The sequence below is a fragment of the Vicugna pacos genome, chromosome 13, assembly GCF_048564905.1.
Source record: "Vicugna pacos chromosome 13, VicPac4, whole genome shotgun sequence".
Classification (NCBI taxonomy): domain Eukaryota; kingdom Metazoa; phylum Chordata; class Mammalia; order Artiodactyla; family Camelidae; genus Vicugna; species Vicugna pacos.
The window spans coordinates 57316666-57334310 of record NC_132999.1 but is presented as its reverse complement, the minus strand read 5'-3'; the positions used below and the strand labels follow the sequence as shown (position 1 = coordinate 57334310).

General features: G+C 49.8%; 1 protein-coding gene across 2 annotated transcripts in view; it reads left to right on the top strand.

Annotated features, from left to right (window-relative positions):
- Positions 1 to 7695: 7695 nt before the first annotated feature.
- TMEM51 (transmembrane protein 51) overlaps positions 7696 to 17645 on the top strand; it is a 47995-nt gene continuing 38045 nt past the window's right edge. Inside the window, exon 1 of one of the 2 annotated variants that reach the window (XM_072975340.1) lies at positions 7696 to 7815. The gene's annotated coding sequence lies outside the window, so the exon portion shown is untranslated. Of the gene's footprint in view, positions 7816 to 8034; positions 8492 to 17645 lie in introns of those variants that run through there. The other variant, XM_072975339.1, reaches the window with a different exon arrangement.

Genomic DNA, 17645 nt, shown 5'->3' with positions numbered 1-17645 from the left:
TATTTTCTGTCCTGGAACTTTGCACAGCCTTATCCATTTGAAGCCTGCAGAAGCCCTGGGAGGGAGGCAGGGCAGAGATTCATTTAGTCAACACAATTTTCTTGAGCACTTACTATATGCCATGTACTAGTCTAGATATTGGAGTTACAGCAGCAAACGAAACCAGCTAAAATCCTCTCCTCATTCATTATCCCCAATGCACATATGGGAAAACTGTGACTTGCTAATGGCCACACAGATAAGAAGTGAGAACTGGGACTTGAACCCAGGTCTTCTAACTTCCAGGCCACTGCTTTTCTGATTATATTATTCTGTCTCTCTCATTGACATCAATATCAAAGCAAAAAGCACACGCTGGGGGTCATGTGTGTGATGTTTTAAGCAGCGGTTTTTATCTGGGGGTGACACCCCCCCAATGTCTGGAGTCACTTTTGGTTGTTACAACTTGAGAGGGTGTTGCTACCAGCATCTAGTAGGTAGAGTCCCAGGGAAATGGCTCAACTTCCTATAATACACAGTCCCCACAGCAACGAACTATCCTGCCCAAATGTGAATAGCGCTAAGGTTGCGAAACTCTGGTCTAAAGAGCCGTAAGAGTCACAGACAAACACCTCTCCTGACAACGTGGTGTCATATTGAACCTGCACCCAAGTAGGCACAATTATGTACTTGACAGGTGTGGTCAGAGCAGGTACATCGTCTGGAGGCTGATGGAGTGTCCTTATGATGTAGGTACAGAGAACCATCACCTCCGCTACATCAATACTGGGAGGCTTTTCTGCTAGAGGTGAGGGTGCAGGGATGGCTTAAATGGTAGAAGACAGAGACTGGTGGACTGCCTGAAAGAAGATGCAGAAAGAGGAGGAGGATTGTTCCTCTGCTCCACGCTCTGCCTCCTCTGTTTCTCTTGAAGAACCATGTTAACCTCCTTTTTCTATAGAAATGCACAAGAGAGCAGAGCTGAACACACATGGCTCTTAGAGGGAGAGCAGGGGAACAGAAGGTCCATACCATGACGTGGGCAAGAAACACAACTTCAGTTTTCCAAATGAGACTTAATTTCTACCTCATTTTGAGGTGGAAGAAACTTAATCATAATTAATCAGAGTCTCCCTACCTCTTGTTCTGTGTTGTGTGTCTGTTTCTTATTTGGGAAGAAAAGAGCCAGACCTGGGCAGGGGGCTTGCTCTCCTCTGCACCTGCTGGGATGGTCTAATTTCTGCCTTAGAGATGGCAGGTGTGCCCTCCTAGGCCTCCTGGAAGCCCTCTTTATGCCCAGCTTCTCACTCTTCTCTCAAATTCTTCTGCCCTCTCAGGCACACGGGAGACATGGGCAGGTCCTGCCAAACCCTGGCAAGGATGTCTCGGCCCCTATGGGAATGACTCCACATGACCATCCCTGCCCCTCCCGTGCCATGCTGGGTGAGCGGCAGACAGCCTCCCGGGCTCGCCGCCAATCCACACACCCTCACGAAGCCAGCACGGGGCCGCTGCTTTGGCTGCCACTCGCCTCTCTGGAGACCCATGTCATCATAACTCTTCCTCTCCCCTCTGCCCTCCTGCCAGCCCCCCAGCTCGGGGAAACTTGACCGGATCTGGGCTGGGGGAAATGGCTCTCAGAGCTCAGGCTCCACACCGTTTGTTAATATCATAGACATTATGCCCAGAGGTCCTCAGGGCTTCCACTTTTGAAACTCAAAGCTCATGTTCCCGCCGTCCAAAGTCTTGGTTCTTGAAATTCAAAAGTGTTATCCCTACATTTCTGCTGAATCAAGTTTCCCCCAAAGTAAGAAGGGCCATGATCTCGAAAGAGCAAAAGGGAGAAAAAAACTTTCATCAATGTCACTAAATATTAGCCCAAGACAGCAGCGTGTGTGGAATAAATGGGCAACCAGGACTGTAGAAGGTGCAGAAGACATGGCTGTGCTCCTCCTGCTGGCCCCTGTCAGTCAGGGGAAGCTGAATCCCCGTCCCCAGGTTTCTCTCTCACCCTCCAAACCGGGATCAAGGACTCCCTAAGGGTGTGTCACAAACACCACTTACACAAGACCCAGGATACAGAAGCATAGGCCCCAGGCACACTGGGGTCCTGGGCAGACCCACCACTTACCAGCTAAGTGAACTTGATCAGGTCACTTAACCCCTCTGTGTCTCCGTTTCCTCATCTGTCAAATGGGAGCACTGCAGTACCTTCTCCATGTGGTTATGAGGATGATTAAATGAGACAGTACTTGTCAGGTGTGTGGAAGAGCACCTGGCACGTATCAGTGCTGCAGGAATGGTGGCTGCCGGTGTTACTTACTTCTCCTAGAGGTGAATGGGTTTCCCTGAAATCCAAGTCACGCAGGGCCCCTGTGTTTGCTGCTGGTGGTTTTGATGCACTAAGTTAACTGGGAGAGGATCGGGGCGTCTGTGCTTGACCTCTGGCCCTGCTTCCTGGCTGCTTGCCAAAGTTTCAAGGGGATTCTCTTAAGGTCCTTTTGTTGCAAGAAATGGAAACTCATCAGACTAGTTTAAGGGAAAAGGAAATGCAGGAATACTGCAAAACAGAAATTCTGCTCAGCAGTAAGAGCTGGACGGCCAGGAGCAATCCAGGCAGCATCTCTCTCCCACTCCCTGCAGAGGGCTTTCCTGCTCTGACGTGCGCCAGCCCCACATGGAGCCCTCCCTGTACTGCCGTGCTTGCTTTCGCGTGGGGCTACCAACAGCCACTGGCCTCTTCTTCCTGTTGGCAGAGCCTCTATTTGGTTCAGCACCGATCCCAAGTGACTCCAGGTGAATCCTGAGAGTCTCCACCAGTCTTGATGATCCCCGCTGAATGGGTTTAGGAGTAGGCTTGTGACCCAGTTCCAGGAAGGGAGACATCAAGGAAGTTTGCTGGGCGCTTCTGGGAAAGGTTTCATCATTGATAGGAAAGGGACCCAAAGGAAGAGACAGTGACAGAGCAGGGAGCCTGAGGGAGCATGAGTAAGGAGGCTGAACAAATCAGAAGGGCCCACCCAATTATGAAGTCCCTGTGAATCCTTGCCAGGGAGTCTGGACTTGACGCTGAGGGCTATGGGGAAGCATTGCTCAGACCTGTGTTTCAAACTGCCAACCTTTCAACTGGGAGAATGGATTTAAGGGGGAGAGCTTGGGAGCAGGACCCCAGTTAGAAAGTAGCTGGATGAACTGAGTGATCTTGAGACCTAGAGGAAGGTTCTACAGTATGGGGCACAAAGGAACATAGGGCCGTAAGTGGGTAGGACCGCTGGTTCTCTGTGCCCAGGGGTCCCAAGAACCTGTACCCTAAAGCCACGATGTCCTCATCAGCTCCCTTCTGGGCCATTTGATCTGTGTACACAGGCCCCATTACATCGGTAACTCAGGTAAAGATGTATTTCTTGAATGAAAAAATTTTAGGAAATGGGATGAAATTGTTTTATTTAAACGAATGGTCCAACCAATTTCGCCTTGCACTCCATGAGCACAATTTCTCACTCTGTAGACCTGATTCAGCCTTCCAAGAGGTTGGGCCAGTACGTCATGAATGATGCCTATATGCAAGACGCATCCTTTCCCGGTGGGTGACTAATGTGAACCACTCCAGGTGAAGGCCAGGTTACAAGTACAAGGACATGATTTACTGCTGACTTTGGCAAGAGTCACAGGATAGAGACATCGCTCAGATCCTCAGAGTTTAGAAATGAGTAAAGAGTCGGTGGAAGAGGGCATCACCCACTCAGAACTGAGCAAAGGAAGAGTGGCAGATGGGGAAAAACCACAGCAAGAAAGGGAAGACACAGAGGCCGAAAAAGGAGGGTATGCTTCTGGTGGACCATACAGCTGGTTCTTGGCCCCCCTATTTTTTCCAAGTTTTATTATTAATTTAATACATTCTTGTTAAAAAAACAATAATTACCTGCCCCATCACACACACACACACACACACACACACCCCTCTTCTCAATTTCTAAGGGTAACTACGGTTTGGTTTGGTTTGGTCCCTCCCTCACATTTTCTATGCATAATCAAATATATATGTGTCTATGTTTGTTTTAAAAACCATTTGTGTGGCATCATAATGCTTGGTCTCTGGCTCTTCTCAGTTAATAATACACCCTGGATATTCATCCCTGTCAGTTAACTCTAGTGCCTTCTTTCTTCGTGACTGCATAGTATTCCAGTAAGAGCCAGCACCATAATTAATTTAGCATATCTCCTCTTAGTGGCATTTAGATTGGTAACAGTTTTCACTTTTATCAATAATCCACAATGGAAATCCTGGGACACATCTTCTTGAGCACACATGTGAGTTCTGCAAGATGATATCTTCTTCCAAGTGGATTTTTCAGCCTTACTTTATAACAGATTGAGGTCTAGTCATTGACCAAAGACAGTTTAATGTTTAAATTAGTTACTTGCCCACCCAGGTAGAGCAAATAAAAATGTATGTCAGAAGATGCTCAGAACAGTGTCCAATCCTCTTAGAAAGCACACTTTCAGAGCTGGACAAGCGAATGCCCCAAACGGCTCATGTTCAGGTATCACTGGACCATTTATAAGGCACTTTTTCACATTCTGGTTCACCTGATCCTTGTATTAGTCCTGCAAAATACATATTAGTGGCATCATTCATTTTACAGATGAAGAAACTGAGGCTCAGAGAAGATGAGATATTAGCTCAAGGTCACACAGCTCATAAGTGGCAGAGGATTCAGAAACCAAAGACAGATGTGATGAAATCCTGCCTTCTTTCTAAATTCTATGATGTAGGTTGTATCATGGTACCTCTTATGAGAAGAGCTTTATAGCGAATAGTTATCCGAAAATGTGGGTGAAATAAACATCTGCCAGCATGGCTGAGTTTGTAGAGTGTATTAGTTCCCTATTGCTGCTGTAATAAATTACCACAAACTTTACAGCTTGGAACAACACAAATTTATTACCTGACAGTTATAGAGGTCAGAAGTCCAACATTGGTGTCACTAGGCTAAAATTTAGGTGTCAGCAGAGCTGTGCTCTTGCTCAAGGGCCTAGGGGAGAATCCAGCCCTGACCTTTTCCGGCTTCTAGAGGCTGCCACATTGGCTCATGGCCCTCTCCAACAATTGCATTACTCTGATCTCTGTTTTCAGCGTTACATCCCCTCTGACTCCAACCCTTGCCTAGTTCATAAAAACCCTTGTGATCACATTAGGTCCACCAGGATAATTCAAAATAATCTCCCCACCTGAAGACCTTTAACTCCATCACATCTGCAAAGTCCCTTTTGCCATGTAAGATAACACATTCACAAGTTCTGGAGATCAGGATGTGAACATCTTTGGGTGGCCATGATTTTGCCTATCACATGGGGTTCCTAGCATAGTGGTTAAGAGCAAGGATATACCTTGGTTCAATTCCTGGCTCTACCACTTACTCATGGATCCAGGTATGTAACTTTTCTGAATCTTAGCCTCACTTGAAAAACAGCAATAACAGAATTTTCCTACTAAGGCTTTTGTGATGATTAAATAACACAATGTTTGCATAGCACTTGAAACATAGGGCTCAGTAAATGGTAACTATCATCTTCCCCACTGCCTATTATGGTAACAGGTAACAGAAATTCCACCATTCAAGATTTATTTCTTTGGCTTTTTCCCAAAGGACACATCTCAGGCCCTTGTCAGCTGATACTCAGTGGGATAAGGTGGCAGTTGAATTAAGTCAGGCTCCTCAGTAGGACATAGGGAACCTGGGAAGATTCAGAGAAACTAGCCACGTAGAAGGAGAGGGCTCGAACGGGAGGATGACAAGGAGAAACATGCTTCCTTTGCCAGCTTCTTGGTTTTGCCTGTGGCTCAGCTTTGAGAATTTCTCCAGCCTCTCCCCAGATTAGCCAGGGTGAGCCTGCCTGAAAGGAACACTCTGAAGATGATTTTCTCAGATAGAAGAGACCTGCCTAGCTGGGTGTGCAGCAGAGCAGGGTGGATCTGGAGTCTGATCCTGGCATGGAAAAGCACTGAGGCCCTTTGCCTCTGGGTAGGAGCTGGAGCAGCAGTCTGAAATGATCATCCCCAGTCTAGGCCTCTCCAAAGCTGGTCTCGCAGAGTGAAATGAAAACCAGATTCCTGGTCTTATCTGAGAGCTACGTGACTGTTTCCCATCACTCCTCTGGAGCCTGGAATATTCCCAAATTCACTGTCTAAACTTGGCAGTGGATACACTCAGCTCTCAAGTAGGAGACTGTTGTCACAGGTCCCTTCCACACAGAAGTTCTCCCCATTTGCTAAAACAATGTTGTGATTTGAGGCTTTCATTCATCCAACAGACATTTATCAAGCACCTGCAGGGGGCCAGGCAAAGGGCATGCGGGCAAAGGGGTCCCTGTCCTCAGGAGAGCAGGAGGCAGACTTTTAAAGATTTACATCATTCTGCAGAGAGGGCGACAATGGCGACTTCTTCCTGAGTGACAGACAGGAGACGCAGGGGAAGTTTGTCTCCGGGTAGAGAGCACATACAGACTGACAAGGGATTTTTCTATAGTAGGGAGAGCACAGGCCCTGGAGTGGACCAGTGTGGGCTGAGTTCCTGATACTTCTCAGCCATGTGACTTTGGGCACATGACCTCCCCCCTCCCCCCAGAAGCTTCAGCTTTCTCTTCTATAAAGGAGACATAACCAATAACCATTTCCAGGGTTGTTATGAGGGTTACATGAGATGGTGCGAGGGAAGTGGCTAGTAACCTGGTGCTTGGTCCACAGTAAGGATGTGAAGGTACCAGTTATTGTTATGCTTATGGTGATTCATTACTGTTTCCCCAAATGCCTTTCCTACCCCCAAAATCACAAGACAGCCCCAAATTGACCTCTCTGTAGACACCAGGGTCCTGTTGAACCGTTACCGTGCGTATTAAGAAGCAACAATGGGAAAAATATCCACGTGTGTCCACTCTGTAGGCATCCACACATGGGGACCATGAAGTCCGAAGTCTGGAAGTGAACTTGACTGCAATTACCACCAAGGTGTCTATTTTCCATCCCGCACAGGGCAGATTCCCAGTAGGAGGCGCCTTCTGTCCTCAGCTAGATTCTCTGACAACAGCCAGCTGCCTATCAGCTTTTTTCTTGGGATATGAACTTCAAAGTGCTGGACAGTCACCGGAGAAGGGGACCCCAGCCAGATCTCTCTTGGAATTCAAAACAAGCTAAGTTTGAGAGAGGAGGCGGTCCACCTTCTCTCTCTGTGCTTTAGAATCAGGTTGAGACCAACCAACCCATCCGAGTCCTGGGTCCTAGCGGCACGGTTCCAGGGCAAAGCTCCGGGCACCGGGAAGAGGCAGAGCAGCAGGTAAGAGGCGTCCTCCCGAGCTGTGGTTCACCCTCCACCGAACCAGGCCTCGGGCAGCAGCTTCGGGCTCTAAGCAGAGGCGGGCCACTCGCCTGCCACCTGGTTGGCGGGACACCAACCTGTGCTTCCCTTGGGCGAGTTCTCTACAAAGCTGGGAACCGGCCCCCAGCAGGGGAAGCTCCCGAGCCAGGGCGCCCTCATTCTGTGCGCGGGCGAAGGCACCTGGAATGGACTCCACCCCGACCAAGACCCAGGGGTGCGACCTGGAGGGCGCCCAGGGGACCCGGAAGGGGGTGAGGAGCCGTGTTGAGGGCCTCAGCTGACTCCCTTTTCAAAAACTCGCTTCCTCCTTTCCTACCTCCGCCCATCAGTCACCTCGCAGGGCACCAGCCCTGGGAGGTGCAGGCGGGCCCCAGCGCCCTGAACCCGCCCCAGGGTAGAGAGGGAGGCGGCGGTCTCCCCAGAAAGGGGAGGAGAGGAGGCCGGTCCACCTCGTGTCCAGGTGAGTGCCGGACCCAGTAAAGGCGCGGTGGGCGGGCCCGCGGAGCTGTGCCTCCGCACTCGCGCGGGGTCTAGCACCGAGAAGGGTCTCGCCGCTCTGCTTAACCCTTAATTACCCAGACTCGCGACAGAGACACCTCTCCCCACCCCATCCCTACACAGCCAATTCCGCGGACCCGGGTGGGGAGGGGTCAGGGCCCTTTTCCCTCCTCTCATCCTGGTTTAGCCAACTCCCGGCGGCCTGGGTCGGGGAGGACTTGAGCCAGCGCCTCCAGCCCGCACTTCCCCAGCCTACGCCAGGGAGTGGGTGCCCGCCCTCCGCAGCTGGGGCCCCGCGCCCCAGGGCGGCGCGGAAGGCCGGCGTGGGGGGTAGGCGGTAGGGTCGACTGGTGGGCGGTGCCTCTCGGGGCCTGAGGCCGCTCCGGGCCGGCACCGCCCCGCGCCTCTCGCGGTCCCTCCCTCCCGCACGCCGGCGCTCCGCGGCCGCGCTTCCTGCGTCCCCATCCCGGTTCGAGAGCGGGCGGCGCGCTCTCCGCCACCGCGCTTCCTCGACTGAGACTCTCCCGAGCCCCCAGCTCCGGGATCGCGGCACCAGAAGGAGACGGCTGGGGGGCGGGCCGGGGCCGAGGAGCCCCCGGCTGCCCAGCTGGGACCGAGCAGGACCCGCTGCCGCCCCGGTGAGTCTGCGCCTTCCGCTCCGCCGCGCCCCGCGGAGGGATTGTTCCTCACGGGGCCCCGGAGGGAGTCGACGGCTGTCTGGGTCGGTCTGTCCGTCCGTCTGAGAGCTTCCTGCCCGCGGTCTGCCGCGGGAGGACGCGGTACTCGCAGCCCCCAGAGCCGCGCCGGGCCAGTGCGGGACCACCCTCCTCCCGGGCAGCGCTCTGAGGCCAGTTGGCTTCGGCTGGGGGAAGGCACCCGGCCTCCGGGCCCCTGTTGGCGGGGACAGGTGCCATTCGCCCAGCGGGTTTCGAATCCTTGGCCGAAGAGGCACCTTCCACCGGTGCTTAGAGCAGAACTTCTCAGTAGATCCCAGGAAACCGCCGTGGTGCTGCCCGCATGAGCCCCTTTCCCGCATCCCTTACTCTTTATGGAAATGGAGACTTTTAAAGGATTTAGGGTGTGTGTGTGTGTGTGTGTGTGTGTGTGTGTGTGTGTGTGTGTGTGTGTGTGTGTGTGTGTGTGTGTGTGTGTGTGTGTGTTAGGTACTAGAGGCAAAGAATAAGGAATCGGGCGTGAGCGAAGTGGGGTGTAACTCAGGTTTCTTCGTCTGGAAAATGGGTGTGATAACCTCCCGGGATGAGATGGGGCATTCACGCCTACCGCATAGCAGATACTACTCAGAATCCAAATCAGATCTCCAGTCTGCATCCCGAAGGGAGGTCTGATTAAGAGGGATGGTCACTCTCAAAGAAATCTTTCCTAGCCAAAGGACGGGGGTCACTGACGTCCTTCGGTTTTCCCGGTCTCGGGCCCTCCCTGGTGGGTGGCAGCCGCAGGCGCCTGTGCAGCGGTCTGAGGAGCCTGTGTGTCCCCGTGTCGGGTCCTTCCTAACTGTGCTGGTAGTCCAGGAGCTAGGAACCCAGGCATGGCTGAAATGGGATGGGCGGGGCCCGAGCCAGCCTAGGCGGGCGCAGGAGGACGATTGTCCTCTAGGGCTGGCTTCTGGCTTTCATTTTGAGGGAGTGACTTCCAGGATGGCTTCCCTAGTTAAGGGTCGGCTCTGGGACCTGTGAAAGGCTTTCACACTTTGGAGATGTCACACAGGGATCTCGACTTAAGCTGACAGGGCTAAATGGAATTGGGAGGGGGCCCCTTTTCCCTCCAAATATGTCCCTCCCCAGCTTGCCAGAGGTACCGCCCAGACTGGGAGAAAAGGCAGAAGAAAGAGAAAGGGAAGGAGGCTGGTGGTCCATCTGTTCCTTACGGTGTCCTAGGCTGACAGAAATTCAATAATTAGGGTCTCTTGGGCATCCCAAAGGGCGGGGCCTGCCCCAAGGATATAGGGCCAAGGGGCCTCAGAGAGCTCCCAGCCTAGTAAGAAGTAAATGGCAAGTGTCGCAGAGAAGTGGCCATATAGTCAGACCCCACCACTCCCTGGATGTGTGCCCCACAGTGGGCTATCACTTTGCCTCTCTGAACCTCGGTTTCTTCGTCTGTACAATGGGACTAACCTAGGGTGAGGTGGGACATACATGCCTGGCACACAGCGAGTATTCTGTAGGAAGTTACAGGGTTAAAGAAGAACAGAACACAGAAAGTAACTCAGAGCAAGGCATGCCAAGAGGTCCTGCTAAGAAAAGAATTAACAGTAGAGTGTCTCAGGGGGATGAGGTAGGAAGGGTGTCCAGGCAGAGGGAACAACATAAGCAAAGGCATGGAGGTATGAAAGTACATGAGGTGTGCTGGGCTGGGGGAGGTGCTCAGGTAGTGGCAGGTGGGTTTATGAGAGGATGAGGGGAACTAAGGGGAGTGGAGGGTCTGGAATGAACTGGACTGGATCTGCAGGGCCACGTTACCGCCTGTGGGACTTTATGGAGTAGACATTTCAGAACCATTGCACACATGTTGACTGAACACCTGCTGTGGGCCAGGCACTGTTCTAGGTGCTCAGAATATAGATCACTGAGCAACAACAACAAAAAGACAAAGAAAGACACAAATTCTGTTCAAGATCTTTAAGCAGGAGAGTTATTTGATTCTATTGATGCATTAGGAGGATAATTCTGGCGATGTGGAAGTTGGATGGGTGTTTGGAGAAGGCTGCTAGGAGAGAGGAGGCTGGTCTGCAGGTTGGTGGGGACAGTGGGAATGAAAAGGGGGGATGGATTGGATCCCCACACAAGAGGCAGAGGTTAACATGTGGCCTTAACATGTGACCTTAACATGTGACCACTGGTCAAGGGTGAGACTTGTGGATTCGGTATGAGGCCCAAACTACCAGCCTGTCTTCTACCAGAGTGAGGTGGCAGGCCCCTCCAGCTGTGTCTTTCCAGCGCTCTGGCCCCAGACGTCGCACGGCCCAGGAGTTTCTGGGTCCATGTGAGGGATGGCGAAGCCAGCAGCCCATCTCCTGTTGACATTTGCACTGGGCTGCCCACCCCTTTGGGGGCTCCTGGTTTCCTGGGTCTCGGTTCTGGTAAATGTCCTTCCCTCCCTCTGCGGGGCTGGCAGTGAAGCCCTTAGAACTCTCGGGCTGGAGGAGACCGGGGCTCCAGGACCTTTGGCTCTGGGTTTCTCTTCCCCCTGCTCCAAATTAAGATGGAATCTGAGGGACTGAAAAGATTTTTCTTCCTAAGTGCTAGGAAAGTTCCGGAAGCGCAGTTGCCCTCTAACTGGGGACATGGTGCAGAGTCTGCTTCTGGCTGCGGGCCTTTGCTTTCACTTTTGTTGCGTATGCTCTGAAGCCTTGAGGAGTCCTTTTTTTGCAGCTGACAACTGTAAAAGTATCCTTCTCCAGGTTATAAATTTCTCTGGGAGGTGGGCCACACATGGCTTTTTACCTGCCACGGGAGGACCCTAGAATGTCCTCTCATTTGACAAATGAAACAGAGAGGGAAAGGAACCTGCCCAAGGGCACACAGCAAGTCAGCAGCAGAACCAGGTCGAGGTTCCTCTGGGTTATCCCGGGAGGCCTGGCCACCTGCAAGTCAGAGACGTGCTTTAGGCCCCAGTTTAGTCCTGGGTAGGTGGTTTTATCACCATCTCAGTCTTGCCGGCCGCTTCAGAGAGTCTTGCTCCTCCCCAGTTTGGACAGGTAGCTTGGCTTAGCCTGGCAATGTGTTTTATTCCTCCCTCCTCCTGTATTGAACCCTTGGTACACTGGCTGCCCATCCTGGGAGCTCTGGTTCTGCAAAGAAACAGGTCATTTGTTTGATTTTTCCTGCTTCAGGCCAGACTGCCCTGCTCAAGACGCTGACCCCAGGTAGTGCTCCGAGGGTCTCTGCTAAGTGCCTCAGGCTGATTTTCAGCTCCTCCCTGCCCACAGCCCCAACCCAGGCGCTGGCCTGTCCCTCATCTTCTAGTCTGTTGTGTTTACGTGAGCTGAGTAGCTGCAAGTTTCCTTGTTCTCTCCTGCCCTAGATTTGTCAAACTTAGCAGCCCTTCCCGCTGAATGCTGGGCCTTTTTGCTCTTAGAATATTAGAGCCAAGAAGGGACCTTAACCATCAGAAATTCCACTCTACTTATTTTACAAATGGGAAAATTGAGGCTCAGAGAAGGGAAGGGAAGGGCTGGGCCTGAGATCAGAGCCAGGACTAGAACCCAAGTTCCCCAATTATGTCTTGATTTGGGGATTGGTTCTTGAAGAAAAAAAACAAAACAGAACAGAAACCCCCGCCCCCCCAAAGCCCCCTTTCTCCCTATACTTCACACTGCCAGGTATCTGGGGACATCACAGTCACATGTCCAGAAGGAATACATGCGGGGGCCCCTGGAAAGCAAGGAGTGTGTGTGTGTGTGTGTGTGTGTGTGTGTGTGTGTGTATCTGTATATATCTTGACATTTTCAGGACCTGTTTGTTCAAGCTGACTTTCACGCCAGTTTGTAAGCTAGTGATTAAACTTACCTGTCTCTCCCTGAACCATACTTTATAATGTTCCACATAGAAAACTTGGAAGGAAAACATCTCCATATGCTGGCAACCACTGTTGATACGGTGATGTTTTATTCAAATCTTTTTTTGTTTGTTTGCTTGCTTGCTCTGCTATTTCATATCCTGGTTTTTTTCAGTTCATGATCATAATGTGTATTTTCCCTGTGTGATAATTTTTTCACACCGGTTCTAACCTGCCAGTTTCACGTGCTGTTACCATCTGACGTCTGGAGGCCAGATTTTTGTGTTGGCTCCATCGAACACGTCAGTAGCCAAAATCCTGTAACCCTATGCAAAGTATTCACCACTGTGGGACTTCAGGGCCCCCTGAAGTCCCACAGTGCATCACCTCTGCATCACCATGGCTGTTTGGGAAAGGGCTGTGTTTACAAAATCTAAACCAAACAGTGATTCTCAGTGAGCCTCTCGGAAATGAAGGACACCAGCCATGGGGGTGGGGTGGGTGTGACCCAGAGATTACAGGAGGGAGGAAGAGAGCTTTGTGTCTTCTGATCTTTTGCTGTGTTGGTTTGAACCTAGCCAAGTGCTCCCACCTTCTTGTCATCACCCCTTGCCCTAAATCTCCCCAGGACTCGGCACTGGGGTGGCAAGTGCAGGTCCCTAGAAAAATCAGTATTTGTTTTGCTTGTCTCCAAGCCCTGCCTTTTGGAGAGAAGGTGTTTCGGTGGCAAAGATGTGCAGAGAGTTTGTTACCTGATCAGGTGAGAAGGTCAGTCACTCCACCCTGGCAGGATCTCCTGGCATCTCTCCTCCTCTACCTGGATCCCAGCTTTGTGAATGCCATGTAAATTTCCAATACTAGAAGTGATCTGGGAGATTCCCCAGGCTAATGTTTACAGACCACAGGCAGAGACTTATTCATGGGTTTTAAAATCAGGGAAGTGGTTTTCCATGAGCTCTTTTTAAGTGAAATAGAAGAAAGTAGACAAGCAAACAGAACATCTCCTGTCATGAGAAGTATTCTTTAGTAAAACTTTCTTAGCTATTTGTAGGAGGCTGTGCACTGAGTCACCGGACAAATATATTTCCAATGGCGGGGTAAGAACCTTGGGCAGCAGTGCTCCGGTCCACTGGTTTTTATAACTGTGATCCTGGGAAACTTGGGCTTCCTTGGACGGGTCCCAGAAGCAGCTCAGGGGCTTGCAGGGACAGGGCTGAGTGATGGGAAGCAGGGCCAGCTGGACAGAAACGCTGCTCACGAACGTTCCAGATGTCAAAGTACGACAGATCCCTTTAAAGAGATCCTGCGACTTTAACAATAAAACAGAACGGCAAGTTGGAAACTGCGGCTGGTCTAGCCAAGAAACTGAGGCCAGAAAACAGAGTGACCGGGGCCTGCGCGGGGCGGGGAGGGTGGGCTCTCAGGCCTGGCGATGACGAGGGTCTCCAGATGAGGCACTCAAGTCAGTATCAGAGCTGCAGGCCCAAAACACACATTTGCTGTGCAGCCTGGCTCTCCTACAGGCCATGCTGGTATGGGCACCAGGAATTCATGTTTATCATAAAACCTGTAGCTGTCATGCCAGCGGTCCAGCCTTGTCACAGTGCACAAAACAGTCCATTTGTTCACTGCCAGCATTGAAAACACATCACAGGGTTGGTTAAGCCTTTTTCGAGGAGGCATTTCTTCTTTTTTAATGTCCCCAGAGCTTCACTAATAGAATAGTGAATAAGTGATGGGCCCAATGTCACCCAGCAAAATCTTGGCAGAACCAGGACAAGAATTCACCGTGGTGAGCAAGATCCTTTTCTTTTTTAGGATCGTGATCTCGTAGGATGTATAGTTCTGGATGTGTCCAGAAGGTTCCGCCATTTCATCTATTCAGGACATAGAACCAGGTGGCACTGAGGCTTGGTGGGTTTTATGTCTTGGCCGCTTTCTCCTCTTCACATCTGGTCTGAGAGGGAGAGAGAGGGCGAGACAGAGAGAGCACTTATGTACCTTGCCCTTGATCCATGTTTTCCCCGCCCCACTGGCCAGGCTTTGTTGGTAGAGTGTGGGCGTGGTTTCTTGAAACTTGGTTGGGGGTAGTTGGGAATATGATAAAAAAAAACAAACCCCTTGCACTTTCAGACCCTGAAGATTACAGCTTCATTAGCGGCAGTTTGGAGGGTAGCAATTAGCTGCCTTTGGGGAATTGCTTTCAAACAGTGACAGATGCAAATTATACTATGGGGGGATGGGGAGGAAGTCTTTGGCTGCCACAGACAGGCATTTTAAACAAATGTACTGATATTACTGTGTGCTGGTCACACAGCCGGTGGTGAGCTAAAGAGGCCAGCTCAGCCCTCCAGGTGGGCCAGTCCTCCTGGGAGTCACCATTACAATAAGCTGACCAGTGATGAAGACGCCCTGGAGCTCAAAGGAAGTAGTTTAACCCACTCTTAGAGAGTCAAGTGCAGAAAGAGTGGAGTCTAAGCTGAAATCTCAAGGGGAAGCAGAAAGTCAGCAGCAGAAGAGGGTGCACTTGGCAGGGCACGGCCTGTGCAAAGGCCCAGAGGCATAAAAACAGCTTAATTCACACCGGCTAATACAAGATGGGGAGGGCAGGGGTGGGAAAAACCATTTACATGATTTCTTTCATTCATCCCGTATCCACTGAGTTCTTTCTACAGGCCAGGTGTTCAGGGTTTTGGAGGAGGAGCTGGGGAGAAATGTTCCATAGGCGAGATGGGGTTCCTGCTCTCCTGGAGCTGAGGCCTCATCGGGTGGGAGGAGGGGTCAGTATGTTAGGAAACAAACGAGTGAAATAAACCCATAACCATATCGGTCACTGAACTAAAATCTTGACTGCTTCCCCACTGCCTGCAGGATCAAGTCTGGGCTAAGCTGCTTAGCTTTCAAAGCTCTAAAGATGGGACTCCTTTGAGTTCAGACTCAGTTTACCTTTCCAGACCCGTTCTAGCTGCCCCTGCCCATCTCCACACCTCCGGTGAGTCTGTCAGAAGGAACCAGGAGCCACTTCCCACTCACTCTCCTCCTCCCACCCCTGACCCATAGCCATGAGCTTGGATGGCAAACAATAAAAAAAATAAAAAATAAAAAAATTTCTGCCTGGACTGTTGTCTGTCCTAGTCAAAACTGAAAAAGAAAAAAAAAAAGGGACAGGATAATTTTAGATTTATAGAAATGTTGTAAAAATAGTCAGAGTTTCCGTATACCCTTCACTCAGCTTCCCTAGTGCCCATATCAAAACTAAAATTCACGTGACCAGTGACTGAAGGACAGACTTTATTTGGATCTTACCCATTTTCCCACCATCATGATTCTGCTTTGGGATCCAGTCCCAAGACACCACCTTGCATTTAGTACCCACGTCTCCTTGGTCTCAACTGATCTGTAACAGTTTCTCAGTCTTTCCTTGGATTTCGTGACCTTGAGAGCTTTGATGAGTACTGGTCAGTGTTTTGTAGAATGTCCCTCACTTTGGATTTGTCTGATAATCATCTCATGATTAAGACTGGGGTTTGAGGTTTGGGGAAAGAATACTACAGAGGTGAAGTGTCCTCCTAGCATCATGTCAGGATTTACACGACACCAGCATGACTTATTGGGGATGTTAACCTTGATCATTTGGTCAAAGTCATGTCTACAAGATTTGTCCACTATAAAGTTACCAAAGCCCCTTTTTGGAAGGGGCTTTTAAAGCATGATAGTAAAAGATCAAATTATAAAAGAAACTCCTGGAAGTGATGGGTAGATTAGGCTCCTAAAATTTAAAACACTTAATACAGCAAATATTAAACTGGTGTGATCTTTGCAACACACAACAGGCAAGGGGCTCTTTTCTGAACACATTCGGAACCTTTCCCAGTCAGCAATGAAAAGACTGAATGCCCTAGTGGAGAAATAGGATAAAGAAGAAATGCCAGTGGTGCATAAGCACATCGGGGAGAAAAAAATGAAAAAGAAAAAGAAACAACATTCAACCTCATCATATTAAAGAAAATGCTAATTAAAACAATGCCATCTTTCACATGGCAAATTTTAAATGTTTGGAAAAGTTTCAAAATTTTAAGCAGAAAAATGTGTTCATATTGGGAGGTGGGGCTTTCCCAAGCTCAGGGAGGGAGTGTAAATTGGAGGACATTCTGAAAACGCGTGTCAAAGCTTTAAAAAACGTAGCAGTTTCAATACCAGGAATTTATCTGGAGGAAGCATGATTGTGTAAGGAGTTAGTTTCAACTGGTTTGGTTTTTTTTTTATGATAACAATAAAATTAGAAACCATGTGTCTGGCAGTAGAGGATTGGTTATATAAATTATGAGCCCTCTGTGTACAGGAATATTACTCGACCACTAAAAAATTATGGTTTAGCTGAATACTGATGATGTGCAGAATTGCTCATTATATATCAAAAATTTAAAAGGTCACCACAACATACTGCAGTAAGATCTCATTTTTGAAAAAAAATTTAAAGTATATTTGTTTACAAAACACTCAAGAAAGTCTGAACACCAACATAGATATTCTCAGCAGTTACGGATGGTGGGGTGATGGATGATTTTAATTTGCTTTCTGCTAATCTAGATTTATTAATTTTTGTTTAATAAACAAGCGGTGTTTTTATAACAAGAGAAAATGTTTTACTTTTTAAAAAGCTCATAGAGTTTTTGTGGTTACTACAAGATCAGGTAGTCTGTAAACTGTAGAAGGCTTTGCAAATCTTAGCCACTCTTCTAGATGGTTCATTTACCATTTTAACTTTGAGCATCTGGGCCTCCCTTCCTGGACTTAGGAAGCTGAGATAGGAGCAAGGCAGAGACCGCAGCAGCTCACTCACCTGCACCTGTGAAAGCTGTTTCTTATTGGCTGAACGTTTGTGTCCCCCCCCCCCCAAATTCATATGTTGAAGCCCTAATGATGGTATTAGGAAGTGAGGGCTCTGGGAGGTGCTTAAGTTTAGGGCAGGTCATGGGGTGAGACTGTCCCCATGGGATTAGTGCCCTTACAGGAAGAGGAAGGAAGAGAGAGATCACCAAGGAAAGGCCATGTGAGGACACAGCGGGAAGGCTGCCGCCTACAAGCCAGGAGGTGGAGCCGCACCAGATACCAAGGGTGCCGACACCTTGATCCTGGACTTCCCGCCTCTGACTATTAGAAATAAATGTCTGATGATTAAGCCCGCCTAGTCTACGGTATCTGTTCTAGCAGCCTGAGCTAAGACGTCACCCTCCCATTATATACAATACACACACACACACACATATCTATATA